We start from the raw sequence: 20,717 nt of genomic DNA on the forward strand, positions 1-20,717 counted from the left end.
ATACCAACGCAATCTTTATGGTACTCTCCTTCGATGTCTGGAATAGGATGAGATAACAAAGGCCTTGGAAGAGGTACATGAAGGAATTTGTGGAACTCACGCAAGTAGCCCGTCCTAGCAAAGAAGATCATACGTGCTGGATACTATTAGCCGTCCATTGAAAAAGACTCCTACTACTTTATCATAAAATGCAAGAAGTGCCAAGTTCACGAAGACCTAATACATGCACCATCACAGGAACTACAACGAATCACAACACCATGGCCCTTTTGTCAATGGGGACTTGGCCTTGTTGGTAAAATCCATCCATCTTCATCCAACGGTCACAAATTCATTATTACTGCCACTGAATACTTCACAAAGTGGATCGAAGTTGTTCCACTTACCCAAGTCACTAGTAAGTAGATCGCCTCATTCATCCTTAATTACATCATCTGTTGGTATGGTGTACCCATTTCCATCATCACAAATAATGGTTTTCCTTTCAAAAATCAGGATGTCCATGAGATTTGTGAGAAGTTTCACATCCAACACTGCTTTTCCGCTCCCTATTACCCACAAGAAAATGGTCAGGCCAAAGCATCGAACAAGAACATATTGAGAATCCTCAAGAAGACAGTCAATGATGTCGACCGTGATTGGCATGTTAAATTAAATCCAGCACTATGGGCGTATCGAACTAGCATTCAAACCCCTACAGGTGCAACTCCCTACTCACTGGTCTATGGAGCCAAAGCTATCTTACCTATTGAGGTTGAGATACCATCTCTACGGGTTTCCTTGCATAATCTCATAGATTATGAAGCATACCGAGTCTCACATCTTCAAGATTTAGAGCTACTTGATGAGAAATGACAAGCTGCATACAATCACCTCAAAGCCTATCAGCAGCGCATGAGTAGAAGCTATAATCATCTAGTTAGACCTCGTACATTTGAGGTAGGTGATCTTGTTCTTTGAGAGAATCCTTGTAACCAACCAAACAGAGAACATCAGGGAAAGTTTGAATCAAACTAGCTGGGTCCATATGTTATCACTACCGTATTTGGGTCTAGGGCATATCAGTTCGCTACTTTAGAAGGAGAACTGCTAGAAGACCCAATCAACAGCATGCACCTCAAACGCTTTTATACATAAGATGTATAGAGCATCAGGTTCCCATACATACCAGAAAAACACCAAAAATATTCAGATAAATGTCCTGCAGAAAAAAAATAAAACAATAAAAATAAATTAAAAAAATAAAAAAAAGCATGCATCCAAATGGTGAACAACCACTCCGGTGGCACCTTGGGTAAGTGCGATGGTGAAAACCTGGCAAACAAGCACCACTCGTAAAGGCTATGGCTCCAGTGTCTTTCAGACTTGTTGCAATCACATTCATTGCATCCACTCATCCATCATTCAAACCATGGCTTGTTATTGATCTGCAATCAAGGATAGTACATCATTGGTCTTGCATCCCGCTTTTTCATAGTCATGTCTAAACTGGGGGCAATGCCCTTAACCTATTGATGGAAGTGGATTCTGCATTACTTATGATTCATTGGGTTCTTCATTCAAAACTGTCTCACGAAATGCCAAATCACATTTGAAAACAATCAAAATACCAAAAACATTCAAAAACACTCACAAAATCCAAAAACATGATAAAACATCAAAAATCAATCAAAAAACATGGCAACACATTGTACATACGAATCCAAGTAGATACCAAACACACATTTTGAAATACTCCAATGATGACCACTTATCACATCAACCAAACAATCAACATCAAACACACAAACTGTCTAAACAAGGATGCATCCTTCCTTACCAAAACAAAGACAAGATTACATTTTCTTTGACAATAAAATTTTGTTTAAAACGTATCAAATACTTGACTGATTTGTAGGTTATTTACTCATTTATATCAGGTTCCTACGCTACTCCGGGATATCCATAAGTGATTAGAGTGGCCAGGATGGTTCCTAAGTATTGTTTTGTGTATCTTCTGCGATTTATTCCAATGAAGTTCTAGGGAATGTACTAATGGTGTCTACGCGGGAAGTTCACTAAGCTACATGATCTTATGCAAAATACAATCATGGATCACTACAACTTTCCGACTACAATGTATACCTCGACCATATAAGCATGAACCATTATGGAGGGTCCATATTCTTTATTTATGTTGTTTGTTTGCAGGTACAATGCTCCATCCTTGGTTCCTACTGCCTCGTCCAAGATTGATACTAGCAGGCTCAATGATGAAAATAAAGAACTATGGATCGTCATTCCATGACCATCTCATCTATTTATATTGCATTTCGTTGCATGTCACCCATCCATTTAATCATTCATTATTCATATGCATGGTTTTGTATGCAAGTGTGAACAAGATTAATATGAGAAGTTATTTGAAAAATGAATTGGTCTTGGATACAATCATGACAGAGTTCTCTGATACATCATCAGTGCATCATGCAAAGTCTAAACAACCTTGCATTCATCTATCATGAGCACATCATCATTTCATTACATTTAGTTGCATTTAAATTCACCTAGTTCATTATCATGTACTTGAATATAGGATTTATTAACCTCATTCTTCGATGTTCATTCAAGTGCATTTGATATCATTTAGTTGCATTTAGATACCTAAAGTTCATTATCATTCCATTGTTGCACAATCATGACATTTAGATTCATTTGTATGATAAATTTCTCATCATTGCATTTAAAGCCATTACTATGCATTCATTTAGTATTATTCACATCTCATCATTTATCTTCATTTAAACTTGTTTACCATACATTTGTTTAGATTTTCATAGTTGCATACATTTATTTATCTATCCATTAGTTACGTGCATTTATTTATCCATCTAGTATATTCTTATACCCATTCATTGTATTTTAAAAACAAAATTCATTTAGGATTAATTAGAAAGCATTCATTATCCTTTTAATTAAGGAGAAGTTATGCATTACCCATAAGTTGCATTATCATCACATTATCATTTCACTTAGTCATATTTTATCAATATTTAGAATCACAACAAAACCATTTGTCTCAACATTGGTTTATACATTTTTCATTTAGATATCATCATATAAACATTTGTACTATACATTTTTTTTATCCATATTGCATTCATTTTAACCATCTGGATGCATTTACATAAATCATTCATACATTACATCAATCATCACTGCATATCATCATCTCATTGTCTCATCAATATAAAATACAAAGTACCATCATTAACATCATTAGTATCATTTTATTATGCATACATCATCATCATGGTATTTCATACATACATGAAGCATTTCACCAACACATCATGCATACATATAAAACCTGCATCCACATGTTAGTACCATATTCATAAACATGCATATAGACATCATATAAATATATCATCATAAACCATGCATATAGGAATAATCTCATCCACACCTACATATAGCAAGTACAAATATCCATCTAAGCATACATCATAGATCATCATCCTGCATAAAATCCATACATATCCTCAACATGCATATCATCACAAAATATGGGATCTCCTCATATATCATATCATATCGCAACAACATACATGTATTAGAGTACAATGAAGTCAACAATATCGGCTACCAAGAGCCATCCAAGACACAGTCCAAAAATGACAATGTAATAAAATACATAAATGCTCTCTCAAATGCCACTCTGACTAGATGTTGCACCACCATCACCACCTACTCCCCCACTACCCCCTGCACCACCTGCATTACCTCGCTATGGAGGACCCATCACACCACCACTGCTTTGCATCCTCTGACACCACTCTAATCTCTCCAGAGGCATCTGTGAATAACTCAGTGCCCACCGACTAGATGGCACCTCCTACTCATACAAGCCCCGCCAATAATAAACCTCTGCACATGCTCTCCGCAACTCTCTTGCTAGGGAATCAGTCGACGGCCCATGTCCATGTACTCTCTCCAAGGCTCGCACTCTCTCCTACAACTAGATCACCCTGTCAACGACCTGATCTCTCTCCCACAGCACTACAGCCAGTTTTGACTCTCATGCAAACATCTATACATCTCTAGCTGCCACCTCTGCCTCCATATCCTCTAGCCGCATCTACACAAATAATATCATATGATCCCGTAGATCTCCTCCAGTAGCTCCCTCCCCTATATCCATAGGTGCCTCTCCAGTGGCTCCCTCCCCTATATCCATAGGTTCATGTCCCTCCCCTAGATCCCTGCCACCTAATCCCATGCCTCCCTGCATCAAAGGTTCCTGTGATAGCTGCAAGGCTACCCACCTCTCCCTCTCCATTGTAACCTTTCACCACCCCCACCTCCACCTCTGAATCCACCACCTCCTCCAAATCCTCCTCCTCCTCCTCCATCACCACCTCCTCTATCCCCACCACCTCCATCCCCTCTCCCTTGTCCACCTACATGATCTCCTGTCGTCCTCTGTCTCTATCTCCTCTCCTCCTCAAAGGATGGAATAGGCTCTGCTGGATCTGATATCCAAGGAATTGGATGTGCCACAATATACTGAGTGTACTCATTTGACACCCCTGCATCTACCGTCCTTGGCCTCATCTGTCATGGTCTTGCCTGTAACATGGGGAACTCTACTAGAGCCTGATCATAAGGTAACATTGGTCCCCACAGGAACCTATCTCGGACCACCCCTACATACTCTCCCGATTCACTAGGCAATCCCTGCCTCCGTCCAAACTGTCTCAATACTCTCCTAGGAAGTTGTCTCTCCATATTGTAGGCTATCCTACCAATGAGGTATCGTGTCATAAACACATACGGCAAGGCCTCTGCATCATCTTCCCAGGGCTCGCACTCAATATAGGCCTCCAGATCACTACATCTAAATCATCCAGTGCCCGCCGCCACTACTCTAACTTCCCGAGGTGGGGCTGACTCATCATACCGCCATACATATATACATAGGGCTAGTCTACTGCCCTAAATCTCAGACTCACCGATCGAGTCATAGGAAGGTGCTCCCATGCCCAAATATGAAGAAGAGTGATCCCCACTCCCAATGAGCTCACCTCTCGGTATACTACCTCATGTAGCTCCCGATATAAGTGTGATATCACGCATGGTCCGCATGCAAAGCGGGTCCCCTCTGTCATCATCTACTCTATCACCTGGCTCCAACCAATGGCCAATCCATTAGATCGTCGATCTAGGCATAGCAGTCCCCCAGCAATACCTGATAAAACAACCAGTAGTGGCTCATACAAAGCAACTATATCCTCCCATGCTATTGAGCCATTGTCATTGAATACATCCTCATCAAATAATCTCTGCATTGCTGTTGTCCCCCAAGCTCGGTCATAGGCCACCAGCTCTCCATGAATGGGAATGTGTAGGATGCGCTATACATCCTCCAGTGTAATCGTCATCTCCCCCTGTGCTAAGTGGAACGTGCATGTCTCACTATGCCACCACTCTGCGAATACTGTGATCAAACCACGATTCATCCGAATCACGAGCATATACATAACATCATATAGGTCTATCGCTGCAATGCAATCCACCTCGACCTCTGTCAATCGATCACGCAACACCTGTGTGGTTGGATGCCTCTCCCGCATCTGTAAGATGCGAAAGTCCTCCTACACATGTGCATCAACCATCATCATCAGTTTTTTTGTTTCAAACTTTCTTAAGTTTAAACCTAGACTATCAACAGATACTTTGATCAAGTATCTTCGGGTCTCAACAGGTAAGCAATCATGGCACACCTAGACTACAACATACATTTATCCTAATGACCTAAGTCTCAACAGGGCTGCTATGGTTCAAAACAACTCTCAACTCACATCTCCATCCATCCACCATTGGCATCAGGAGATTCTTTTTCAAAACACTGGGGCATCTACCTTCCTAACAAAGGCGCTACTCTGCAAACAATAGCGCTAATATTCTGACAACTGCGCTAAATCAACTACACAATAGCGCTATAAGAACTATACAATAGCGCTACAAGCCATGCTCAATAGCACTAAACATACAAAAGCGCTAAATCAACTATGTAATAGCACTACACTTTGCAAATGTGCTAAAACCACTACGCAATAGTGCTATAGCGACACAATAACGCTAATTAAATTAACAACGCCAAAACACAGTTTTAGCGTTATTGTTTTGACTCAACTTGGACAAGCTAAAAAACCTATAAAAAATGTAGGAAAATAAAAAATTCAAATTCACATATCGTTGGTCCATAGTCATCTGGCCGCTAAAATCGACGAACTCACTCTAACCGATGATCTACTATTGGTACCAGCATCCTGACTGTTACTAGCTCTTTCAAAAGGTCACTATCAGAGCTCAAAGATCACTATGGAGATGAATGCAAATGAACCTGTTTTCACCCCTTTCCCCTCATATATACTCTTCGCCGTAACCCTAATTTTACCTCGCTCACCGTCGTGGTCCCCGTAAACTTCCAGAGCCTCCCATTTCTCCATTTTATCTCCAATTTATTTTATTTTTTCACTAGTATTGCTAGATTCTTCTCTTCTACCACCCCGCCAATTTTCCTTCTTTTTCGAGAGATCGCCTGATTTTTCAAAATTTTCGGCCCATCTCTCGAGGGGGCATACCACCCATTAAATTAACACTTTATGGGGCATATTTCTTCACACATATTCTTCTTTCTTTAAAACGACGCGATAAACCGCACCGTCTCAAAGAGGGGCAAATGTAGTCACATAAATTTGTCCAGTTTATATAAATGAATATTTGCTATTTATTTGATTAAAAATCCACTAGCCAACAGTTAAATAAATTAACATTTAATTAATTCATCTTCAAATCATTCTCCTATTAATTAAATAAATTATTCAATTTATTTTAATTAATTCATTAAACCAAATTCACAATCAATTAAATAAATAAATCCTATTTATTTAATTTAATCCCCTTTCCTCTTTTAAATAAATTAAATAAAACATTTTTTTAAATCATTAAATCCCCTCCACTTGCATTCTCCTAAAAATGCAACTTGCACCTATTTGTTGAAATAAATTAATTTTATTTTAATAAAAATCTTTATTTTCCTCACCCACCAAACCCACTTGCAATCCTAACCCCTTCTAGATTCTTCTAAACCCTTACTAATTATCCTAATCCATCCCCTAATTATTGTCACATTCCTAAGCAACTTGGAGTCACTTCTCAAAGACTCCAAAGTCTTTTAAAAGCATTTAATGCTTTATGTGTCCAACAAGCTAACCTCTAAAGTCTTCCAAACCACTTATGGCTCTTACATGACCATTAATGGTTAACTCAACTCACCCACATGGTTAGGGACTTTGACCCCTAACTTAACCCTCATGTGACCCATGTGTCTTCTCAAGCATTTATTGCTTTGACCATGGTTATCCTCATTAACTCTTGCACAAGAGTTTATCCATTGGATAAAAGCATTATTCTTTGAATAATGAATTTATTCACTCAACCCAACCTTAACCTTACCTCCCAAGTTAACCCTCAGGTCATGTCAAGCATTTAATGCTTCTTCCCTCTCCTCTCAACCCATCTCATGTTGACACTTGTCATCCTGGGATAGGGTTGAAAGTCCTCACATGGATTGAATACCATTCAATCCTAACCCTTGTTGAGATTACTCAATCTCAACCATCCATTTCTCCATTTTTCCTATAAATAGAGCTCACATTCCTCATTTTCAAATCCTCAAGCATTTAGCATTCTTAGCCATAATCTTGAAAACTTGTATGCATTTAACTTATAGCCAATTTTAGAGAAGAGCTTTTAGCATAAATAACTAATATATTGTCATTTTGGATTAAAATAAATCTTAGTTCATTTCATAAGCATATCATAACTAGTTTATTTTACACTTGCATAGCATAGTTAAAGCATTTCAATCTTGAACGTCCATAAGGCATCCATAGTGAAAAAAGTTGCTGAGAGCTACACTAATTTGGAACTTAGAGAGGAGAGGAACAAGGGAGGAGGAGCTACAAGCATCGTGGAAGGTATTTGGAGATGTCTTCTTGCGTTTATTTTCATAGTTAAATGCTTCATTATGTTTTTAGTGTCTCTCTTGGTATGCCTACTTAGATTAGTCTTTGGTTGAATAACACTACATTTATCTTTGTTTCTTGTGCTTCTTATGTGTTATAGCACCACAGGTTTTTGTCTAACAAGTCCCTTTTTACAGAGCATCAAGATCAATTACAATTTATGATGCTATATTTATCCCCAACTTTAATTAAAATATGAGCCTATGCAAATACTTGCGCTAAAGTAGAAAGATGAGCGAGAGGATCAATTAGGAGCGAGATCATAAGGAGATAAGAAATCACTAATTTTGAGGAACCAAGACCCCAATATTAGGATCTTACCTTGTGCAATCACATACAAGGACACACAGAACAAGAAAAAGACAAAAGTCAAATAAATACAAATAAAGACAAAAGACACACAAAATAAGGGGTTAGTTCTAAAAATAAAAAGGATCAAACTCAACTAGTTGCAGAGACCTTGATAATCAAATGTCTCAACCACTAATATCATTCTCAAAATGCCATCATAAGAACACAAGTGATCACATAAAGAGAGCAAGATAATGCATCAAATGATGAACCATGACCCACAAATAGTAAAGCTAGGAGCTCATGGGGAAGAGATAGGGAATAAAATGGATTCTATGGGCTAGCAAGCTATGTTATGCTAGGTGATCCATGAGAAGAAGAGAAAGAGAGGCCATGGAATTGACAGGCTAGAAAGTTGTGTTATTCTAGGTGACCTGGCTGGGACATGAATACTCACAGAACAACAAGTTGTGTCATGTTGTGTGATTCATGTAAAGAAGGGGATTCAAAATAGTCTATAAATTCGTGTTATGGTAGTTCTACTCTCTGAAAATGTAAGAGCTAAACTCTAGCAAGTTGTGTTATGCTAGTCAACTCACCCTGCTACATATGTTGAATATTGTTTGGTTTCAGGAGTTAAGCATCTCATATAAGACTTGTTGGTCTAGTTTTGAGTATGCAACATCCTATATAAGACATGAAAATAAAATATGCTTAGTTTTGGGCATAAAGCATATCGTATAAGACTTGCTAGTCTGGTTTCGAGAGTTAACACCTTGTATAAGACATATAAGGTTGTGTCTAGTTTTGGGCATGAAGAATCTCATATAAGACTACTTGGCTTGTTTTGAGAATGAACACCTCTTATATGACATATAAAAATTTTGTGTATGGTTTCAGGCATTAAGCATGCCGTATAAGTCTTGTTGGTTTGTTTTCAAGAATGAACACCACTATACGATATAAAACATATAGTACAAAAATGTAGTACAAAGAGGGTATTATGCATGCCCCGCCTTAAGATGTCAACATAGTCCCATGTTGACATCTTAAGGAAGATATAAACAAGGACACACATCTTCAACAAGTCAAGAAGATATCCTTTTAGGCAACAATGTTTTTAAATCCAAGATAAATATGCATTACTCTTATAAGCAATGACAAGATAGTTGAAAAAGAGATATCTTGCAACAACTGTAAAGGGAATCCTTTGGAGGATAATAGATATTTTCTCAAATACATCTACCTCCAAGAGGATATTTTTGAACAAAAATGACATCATTGACCCAAAATAAAGGAAGGAGAACAAGAATTCATACCTTATCCCTATGGCTAGGAAAAAGGGATTCTTGATGAAGGATGACACACTTTTAACCCCAAGTGAAGGGTTTGTTTATAATAGAAATGCATTGCAAAATGAAGAAGTGGCTGCAAACAAGGATACACACCTCTTACATAAGAGATAATCCTTGAGCAAGCAAGCCACTTCACATAAAGAATAACATCGTATCATAAGAAAACACCATTCAACAAAGGAAAAGTGGATCCTTAGAAAGGATTCATAAAAATCAAATCCTCCCAAGCATAGAGAAAAAGAAAAGGATTACACAACCTATAAAGAGATATTATGCATAAAAGATGTAGCACTTCAAGCAAAGAAAAGGTCTTAAACAAGTAACACACATGTACTCACATGAAGGAATATTCAATGTGAGAAAAGACATCAAGATATTCAAAATGCAACTCAAAAGAAGAGGTAATCTTCGAAAGAAGAGAGAGAGAGAGATTGAATACACCATCCTTGCCTCCCAAGCCAGGAGATAAGGACGAATTATGTTTCTATCCAAGAATGATTGGAAATGAAGATGCATCACTAGTCATGACAAAGAGCCCCCAATAAGGTTAAACTAATAGTGTCATAGGGTGAGGAGAAACATGATAAGGTGAATGGAGAGCTAAGGCACTACCTCTTCACCAAGAAAGAGTGCAAGATCAATTGTAAGAGCTATGTGAGCTCAATTATATTGGTCTTGAACAAATTATTTTAAATCTTTATAATTTCCAAGAGAATGAGAATAACAATGATAAAAAAGACAATGTTCATGACATTATTTATTATTATTGTTATATCTTATGAAAAGAAAAACAACATTCTTATCATATTTTAACCTCCAAAATATTCTTCTATCCAATGTGTCTTGATTGTCAATAGGAGTAGGTCTCATCTCTTGAGATGTACGACAAGGTGTATTAGAAGGAGACAAATTATTTTCTATTATTTTGATAGTTCCATAATCAATGAGTCCTTGTATTCCATTTTGAAAATTAGGACATTCATTGGCATGATGATCATTAATTTGATGATATGAAAAAAAAGGAATATTTGAGGAGGAAGAAATTTTTGATGGATGATAAAGTTTACGTTTTACAAAATACTCCTTAAGATTTTGAACTTAAGGAGATCATCCATAGGTGAGTGATGAGGATTTCCTAGATCTTCCATACTAGCTTTTGAAGGAGGGTTTATAGGGACTCTAATTCCTTGTCCACTATAGCCTTGTTTTCAGATTATATTAGAACCACTCTTATAATAATGTTTGATTTGTGAATAATAAAGACCATTATCATGGATTTCTTTAAAATTTGTAGTGTAAGGACACATGGAAGGGTCAAAGGTAGAATTAGATGAAGAAGGGATATCTTTTGTAAGGAGATTTGCCTTTCGATCATTATTCATGTCCTCTTTGTTTGATATGGAAGAAGGGTCATTATCATCTAAATCTTCATCTTTTCTTAATGTTATATGAGGAGATAGGTCATGAATGAAATGTATAACATCATCTTACCTACAAATATGTTGATTATTGAGACAAGCTCTAGGATAATGAGGAGGATCTAAAGAGATTGATACACCAACATTTTTATCTTTCCACCCTTGCACTAGAGTATGCACATTAGAAGAGGATGGTTTCGTGTTTCTCTTCAATTCTTGATATCCATTAGAGATCATTGATAGGAGTATTGACTCTTTCCTCATTCACATGAGATACCCTACGAGAGGTAAAAGTTCTAGTTTTTTCAATGTCATCTCTAGGATTATCATTAGACCTATGTAAGGTTTAATGTGATCTACACATGTAATGCATTTTCATAAAAAATATCATCATAACACAACATACAATATGGATAAAATCTTTGAGAGATGATTTCCAAGTAGGCAATACATTTGAAATTCTAAAGATGAAGTATACAAGAGTACTATGGATGAAAATAAGTAATGTAAAGTGAAAGAAACCATTATCCAACACATGATTTTAATACATGGAACTAAGAAACAATGTAACCATATGTGAAATGAAAAACCAATTAGATTTAGTAAATTATATTATGAAACACCCAAATTAGATTTGAAAAATTATGCAACCCACAAGTCAATTTTAGAATAATAAATTAGGGTTTTTATGAATTTAACCACTAAATTTATGTAATTCAATTGTCAATATGATGTATGGGTGCAAAATTTAATGTTTAAATGCCTAGAAATCAGATCTGAGATCATAAATCATAAATAAGCATGCAAGGAGTCAGGTTCACCAAAATGTAATAGTGAGGAAAACTAGGGTCTTACCAATAAAGATAGTAAGAACACTAATTTTTTCTTAGGGACCACTTCATTGAAACAGGGGTCAATCCAATAGATCTTGCCACAACCCAAATATGGAAAGAGCTGAAATTCTAATTAGATTCACTAGTTAATGAATAGTTAAAGTAGATTATTGAAAATAGACCACTAAAAATATCCCATGGAGCCACAAACTGAGATCTAGGCAAAAGAAGATGTTTAGAACATGTTCCCAAAAGTTTGGTATAATTTTTTGGGACCAAGTACTACATATTCACCATGTTCCTCTAAAATTTCCTCCCTCAGAGGTTGAAATTGTTCGTCGTTGTCAACTCTGTCGAAATCCCTAAGTATATCTCCTGAGCCTATTCCCTACACATAAAAAGAAAGGAATTAGGGTTGTGGATAGGGGTTTTCCTTAGGTCAAACCCCAGTTTAGGAATTAACCTTGAATTGAATAATGTGAATACTGAAGTAAATGTTGGGAGATATACCTGAGATCTGCAATTGTTGATGGAAGGATTGATGATGCAATTCTCTTTGAATGTAATCACAAATGTTGAAGGTAGTGGCATGACAAACACATGAATATGAAAAACCATAATCACACACACATTCTTGCATGAAGATTGATGTAACTTTGCTCCATAATGCTTGAAGGATGAAATGTTGAATCTCTGAAAAATGCTTGATGATGAATGCTTCACAAATGCATGAATATTATGGATTTGCAAAGGATGTCAAAATCAATTGATAGGATGCCTTTATATAGGGTTCCCTAGGCAATTTACTAATTAGGCAATCTCCAATGGTCAAGAGTAGCCCTAGGGACCTAAAATTCGTAGGGGAGGGAAAGGGCCTGCCCCATTTCAAATTGGGGCTTGTTTAAGGGGGACCAAGGCATTTTGGGGCACCTTGGTCTAGGACCAAGGAGATCCACACCATAATCCTCAAAAAATAAGACCATTCAATCATGAAACAAGAGAAGACAACCTTTAGGATGGGGCCCACCTAGCAGTGTCCATAGGTGACATTAGGGTTGGAGTAAAAAGGGGCCAAAATGGGCCTAGGGGGAATGAAAATTGGACATGCTAAAGTAGGAACACAAACATGAGGTGTAAATTGTAGTAGTTACAATTTATGACGCTACACCAGGTTTTAAACCTCAATTTGCATTTTTGATCCAAGATGCGAAATTTTCCTAACTCTAAGAAATTCTCAAACTCAATGTTGCAATTTCATTCTAGATGTCTGCTCCTACACACTTTGACTAAATGACTCTAAAGCATAGGCTACCTTGCAATGATATGAATATTTTTTGAAGAATGATAATGATAATGAAGACATGTCTCTAGATACTTAGTTTATTTTATATTGTCAGTTATGTATTATGTAATTTGTTTATGACATTTTACATTTAATTTGTAAAATTGTTTATACATGTAACAATAACACTAGTGAAAGTTAGTTGTAAATTTCCACTTTTTTGCTCATAAGATCTCCTTTATAAATATGAAGGGATTCTTTGTAAATAGGATATTTATCTTATGCATCAAAACTCTGTTAATTTGAAGAGAAGTTTGAGACTTTGTGCTTGAGTTGGAAATCAAGTTTAAGTCTATAATGGTGAAAAATTAGGGCTTCCACCAGTAGATGTATGAAAACCACTAATTTTTACTTGGGTACCAATTACATTAAAGAGGGATGAACCCAAGAGATCTAGCCACAAATCAACAAGGAGAGGGCTGATAATTCTATTAGATTCACTAGATTTGGAGATTGATTCCCTCTTTTAAGTTGAATTATTGAAATGTTAAAATTAGGGTAAATAAGTTGGAATCAAAGCAATTATGCATGAATAGTGAGCTACAGTCGTGGGATCGAGCCAAAAAAATGGATTTGAGTAGTGTAAGAGTGTTTAGATATGTTCCCAGAAGGAGCTCCTGAAATGTCGGGACCAGAATGCCCATCACTTTGATCCTCTACATGTTTTGTCACCGAAAGGAGAATCTGTTAATCTCTGTAAATAAAGCTAATTCTAAAGATTGCATCTTTGTACCTATTCTTTCACACACTAGAGAAGAGAAATAGGTTGAGAATAGGGGTTTTCCTAATTCTAATCCCTATTTGGGAATTAACCTTGAATGAAATATTGTTAATTTACTGAAATAAATAATGGAAAGGTATACCTTAGATCTACAATTGTTGATAATGATGCTTTTCTTCTTAAATATAATCACATATGTTGTATGAAAGGGCATGAGCATGAAAAAACCCTAATCAAACAAACATGCTTGCATATAAATGATGTAATTTATCTCCACAATGGTTGAGTGAAGAATATATGCAACCTTGAAGACCTTTGAAAATACTTGATGATGAATGCTTCATGGATGTAAGGCTGTTAGATTGATCGCTTGGAGTCTTAGAATAATTGGATGAAATTAGGTTGATAAAATGTCTTTATATAGGAGATTCTAGGTCATTTTACCAATTAGGCCGACCTCCAACGGTCATGTTGAGCCACCAATGTCATTTCTTGTTGTGGAGATAGGGATAGACTCACACTTCAAAATAGGGCTTGACTAAGGGGGACCAGGGTGATGGCGCCTTGGTCATTCTCAACTAGGGACCTTAATAAGCCCTAGGGAGAAGGATGTCTCTCCAAGAAATGAGCTGGTAGGTGCACATGACATCAAATATGGATATCTCTACAAGAAGTAATCTGGTAGGTGCTAAAGTAGGGGCACAAACATGAGGTGTAAATTGGCTTGGTGATAATTTATGACTGTTAGTGTAAATAATTATTCATCTTGGATATTATTATACTTTACCTAAGTTTACTTAGGAAATGCATTTCATATTAGTTTGGGTATGAGACACTTGGGTGTTTGTGCCACATTGGGATAGTGTGTGTAGGAGAATTTCCACCTTTTATGATGTTGATCTTATCTTGTTGTTACATTCCACCTCATGTGGAATATTATATTGTTTCTCCTACCTATCCTCACCTATTTCCTACCTACCCTTGTTTCTTATTGAGCCACATGTCATGTTTGTGTGCTCACATATCCATTAGCCTTGCCTATATAAGCAGGGTCATCTACATTGTTTGTACAAGCATTCATTGAACATCTTGTAATGATCTCGTTGATCATATTATGCATCCTGATAGAATACAGTTTATTCCTATCATATATTTTGTCTCCTTTATTTGTGCTTTCCATTGCCTCTAGATCTTGGCAAAATCTCACAATGACCCTGCATAGTCAATAAAGAAAATAAATCAAAATCCAAACTTTGTCTTGGATTTAGTGTGTTTATGTTGTGAGATTGTTCTTACATCCTTCTCATTGCATTATCTTATATTGATTAAATGGTGTATTGTGGAGAGGAAATTTGTTTAAAGGTAATCAAATATGATTTTTTAGACTTTGTGCTACATCAATATATTTGAAGTTCTTGATATCTACAAATTGATAATGGTGTGAAGACTTTGCACTATATCCTATTATCTACTTAGAGTAGTTTAAATTGTGGTGCATGTGAGAGACTTTGAGCTACTCATACATCATAATTTTTTTCTTGTGATGAACTTGGAGAAGCAACATAAGACTTTAGGCTTGTATGAGTTTCTTTCTTAGTTAGGAAACATTGCTACATTCTCAATTACTCTTTTACATAACTTGATTATTTATTGGCTATTATTGATTCAGTTAGTATCTTATGAAAACATATACTCTATAATTGTTACAAGTTTGTGATTTGAAGATGTAAGAAGAGAAATACCTATTCTAAAATAAGAGAATACAATGCATGTAACACCCAAGTAAGTTAGCGTATATAGTGCTAGTTTAGATAACACTGGTAATAGTTAGCAATAAGAAGGAAACCTCCCCTTTTATGAGGAGATATATAATCTCATCATAACTGTGGTTGAATCCATCATTTTGTAACCGGTTACCTGATTAAAAAATATTCACCCAACACAATCACATTGTGAGAGATGTGTTTTTGGTTCTTCTCACCATGATAGCTATTGCAATTGCATTGCCGAGTACTCTACACAAGGCCACCATGACATTTAACCCCTTTTTACTATCTAGTAGTTTAATCATATTCATGTAGCCTCCTATAATAGAAGAAATTAGTTCTATTTGATTTTAGAAAGGAACATTTCTTGGCTAAGTTGGCATTCCTTGAAGCCTTCATTCATACTCATGTGTAGTAACACCTGAATTATTATTTCCATTGACTCTTTATAAAATATAATAAAAAGTTTAGAATGACAATTCCTTAAAATCAGTATATGTACCATAATAACATACATCGATTGAACATGAAAAGGTTAGAAAAATGCATAATGAATGTCTAGGCTATTATTTTCTCTTGACACATTTTTTTCTCACATATTGTAGTTAGAAATTTAAAAGCAACATTAATTCAATTTTCTCTTAGTCTATGACTCACATGTGACCTCAATCCAACCTTTGCTTAAAACATGTTTTTCTGCCATTTTCATAAGTAATGGCTCTTGATTTCATACTCTTTAGTTCTTTTTGACATTTGAAGTTTTCTATATTTGACTTGTATCATAATTTTGGTTGGCTATGTATTTTGGAAAATGTTTTTTTTTTTGATACTTTGGAGTTATATCAATAGGGACTCTATGATGAACTCGTCATTCATGAATCCGTTTTCATTTGGGTGTGAGTGTGCTTGCATAAGGGTTCTAGATAAGGTCATTCCAATTAGCTTCAATGCTTTTCATTTATTAAATATCCCATTATATGGGCCATCAAGTAGTAGTGGTATACAATGACGCTTTCACTTAATTTTTCAAGGTTATGAATTATGCATTAATCAAAAAATATATATTTGCATTTACCTTCTTGTAGATGTATCTATTCAGTAAAGTAAAATAAATCTATTTGATTGGGAAGAGATAGTTTTCAGAAATGAAAATCACTTGTTCTTTGTTATTTAACGAGATCACAAGGATAGGATGACTTATAAACTCTAAAACACTCAATTTTTAGAATAGAAAGAGTGAAGAAAATGTCCATAAGTTGAGGTTTCAGTTTTTTTATGGTCACGAATATAAGGGAGGTTGCATTAATAAAACTAATGAATGCATGCCTAACTCTGTATATTGAGTTTTGAGATAATAAGATGTTTGGTATTGTGATGATAAAAAAGATTGAGAAGAGAGGTTATTGTATTTACAAACTTAAAACAAGTTTAGAGGATCATTAAATGTATGAGCTCGTTTCTCTTTATATTGCCTTTTGGCTATCATCCAAACAACATAATGTAAACAAATGGTCTTATTTAGAGGATGATTGCAGTGAATGGATAAACTACAATTTAGTCGATATCATGCAAGATGCTTCTTTTGTATCTATAATTGTTGACAAATATGTTGAAAGATGTTAAAGCTAAAAGGTTAGTTTTGGGGACAAAATCATTGATTTGCATAGTCCAAAATTTTAAATGTGTAAAAGTCATAGTTGATGAGAGATGCATGCATGAAAATCATAAATATTTGAGAATACTTTGTCATAGTTAATACTATTTAGGTCTAATCCATATTTTTGGTGTAATGGTTGAATGCTACTACCAATCATTTATTCAACTGATTTTATTCAAAGGTAACAAATGTTATGGATCAACAACCAATTTGGAGTATTGATGATTTATTTGTTAATATCTATTTATTGATCATTTGACTATTTTGATGGAGTACTACAACAATGCAAATCTACCAACAAAAAATATTAGTTATAGTTCAATCTAACATGAATATAGTTCAAAGTTGTCATGATAGTGTAAATATGCATGTTAGTGTGTAGATCATTTCAATAGTGTTCTTTTGAAGAAAAAAATATTTTTTAGGTTTCAAAGTTGAAAAAAAAAAAAAGATTTTTAGTGTATTTTACATAGATTTTTTAAAATATAGATATAATAGTTTAATATATATTCATATATGTTATATATTTTATTTTTGTTATACTCACAACTCAATTAAATCATTGTAAAACACTTCTTTACATGCATACATATGAACAACTAGGAAATTTTTATAATGTCTATAAATTAAAATAATATTTAAAAAGCCTAACCCATTTCATTGTTTTGATTACCTCCACAGTTTACGAATGTAATGAAAATGCCGTATGTATGTATTTTCATGATCATATGAATACAAACATTCCATTCAACTTAAAAAACAATTCAGGAGTCAAATACCATTGTTGAAATTTTTTGTGGCATTTCCAATATCATATAAATAAATAAAAAATATTCAATACAACTTTTGTTGGCCAGTTAGATAACGTGATTGACAAAAATTCTCGGTTGATAACTAACCATTGTCAAAAATGGTATACAGTAAAATCTGGCGTCTCAAATACACAAATTAAATTTGGCCGCCTCCCGTGGGATAATGCTTTCAACAAGTGAAACGAATGAGTCAAAAGGTGTGGGACAATGCTTTCAGTTTGAACTGCTTCCACACCTCACCCACCTGGTAATAGCAAACGAATATTTTGATGAGCTCTCGTAGGGAGAAAATCACTTCAAATCCGCGCATGCAGCGGACAAATTAGGATAGGAAGGGACTCACTGAAATCTCTTGCAAATAATTAAAGACCTAATGGAATCTCTAAGTGAGAATCTCCTCTAAGCACCAAAGGGTTTTCATCCTATGATCCTAGTAACCAATGGGTTTTTATCCATTGATAATAGTCTCTGATGATTTTTCATCTATAGAAAGACTTGAATACAAAGTGTCTGATAAATAGAATAATGTAATTTGAATCTTTATAATTGAAACATTTTCTCAATTTTATATTTTTCATATATACACGAATAAGTAGATCAATCTAAGCCCAAAATGGCGTCAAGGCTCAAATTTGAATGCTAAATGTCACATTACAAGTTAGCCTTATAGGCCTTCCAAGCTTTTCTTATCGAAGTTTTGGAAATTTCCTTCTTGTCCAACTTGGCATTCATTGGGTCGCAACCCCAATCTTTGTCATATTATTACTTTGTGGCATGTGTCAAGAGGTATCCCAATCCCTGAAACTCACTAATATCTTGATGAATCAAGAAGTAGCTCCATTGCCCAACCGTTAATGAGCTTTATGTATGCATTGAGTGGAACCCTTGATTGTTTCTCTCTAACCATCATCTAGCATGCATCAAGTAGTACCCCAACCACCAAAATCCAACACCATCCTAAGTGTTCACAATCCTTTGTCTATTCTTTAAAAAAAAGGAACATAACAAGTCCTCCCTCCCTAAGATTTTCTTGGCCTTAAGCAATGCAAATTAAAATGCTCAAGAATCTCAAGCCGCCCTCATGTGGCAGCTTCAACTACTAGGTTTATCCACTTAGCTAGATACTCCATGATGTTCTTATTCCTCAAGTGTTTGAAATAGGTGTCCATTAGTTCCTTTGTGATTAATATCAATTGTGAGATTTTGCCAAGATCAAGGGCACAATGAAAAGCATAAAAAAAAAGACAATAGAACGACAAGAACAAACTGTATTCTCATCAATAAGCAAATGATCAACTGGATTCACCAATACAATGAATATAGGCCTACTTATATAGGCAAGGCCATATGGATGTATGAGCACACAATCATGACATGTAGCTCAATGAGAAACAAGGGTAGGTAAGAAATACTAGGGGTAGGTAGGAGAAATAATATAATATTCCACAAGAGGTGGATGACCCACCGAATGTGGAGTGTAACAACAAAATAAGACCACAAAAGGTGGAATTTCTCCTACAAGCTCTATCCCTATATGCACACTTCCCTAAGTGTCTCAAATTCAAACTACGAAGAGATGCATTAGACTAAGTTAACTTAAGTAAAGTGTAATAATATCCATAATGAATATTTATTTACACCAACATCCCCCCTTAAGTGCAACTTAGGGGAATGAAGACTCAAGTCAACAATGCAAGATGGGTCCCGGCTACTAGGCCATGATAGGTACCCATGTACAACATGCAAATGCAAGCAAAACTATGCAATGCAATCTCTCACAAATGGAGAAAGGGAGAAAACCTAGTGGGAAAAAACTCCCCCCAAAAAGAGAGATGAAAGTACAAAAGACTCTCAAAGAAGAAGGACAAAACCTCAAAGAGGAAAAAGTCCCCCCCATAAGAGAGGAAGGAGAAGTCAGCTGACCCCCCCTAGTGACACATCCCGCACCCCCAAGAGAGCTCGCAACTGCTGGAACTTACTCTTGATGAAATGATTGGTGAACATGTTCGCAACCTCCTCCGCTATAGGACAATAGTGCAAATCAATGACCTACTCCTGAATCAGCTCTCAGATATAGTGCATATGAATCTCGATGTGTTTGGTCCGCTGGTGCTAGATCGGGTTCTTCGAGATAGCAATAGCACTCTGATTATCGCAATGTAGAACTGTCGGCCATGGAGTGGTGAACCCAAACTCTGTGAGAATCTGTTGAAGCCAAATGGTCTCAGTCGCTGCATTAACAGCGCCTCGATACTTAGCCTCAGTCGAAGAGAGAGCAATAGCATGTTACTTCTTTCTCTACCAACAAATGGGGCCTGAACCAAGGTGAAAACTGTAACTTGAAGTAGACTTACAATCATCAAGATCGCCAACCCAATCGGAGTCTGTGTAACCAACCAAGCGAAGTCCTCTACTTGCTGCATAGTGAATCCCATAGTGATGTGTAC

This window comes from Cryptomeria japonica, chromosome 8 (genome assembly GCF_030272615.1).
Source record: "Cryptomeria japonica chromosome 8, Sugi_1.0, whole genome shotgun sequence".
Lineage (NCBI taxonomy): Eukaryota > Viridiplantae > Streptophyta > Pinopsida > Cupressales > Cupressaceae > Cryptomeria > Cryptomeria japonica.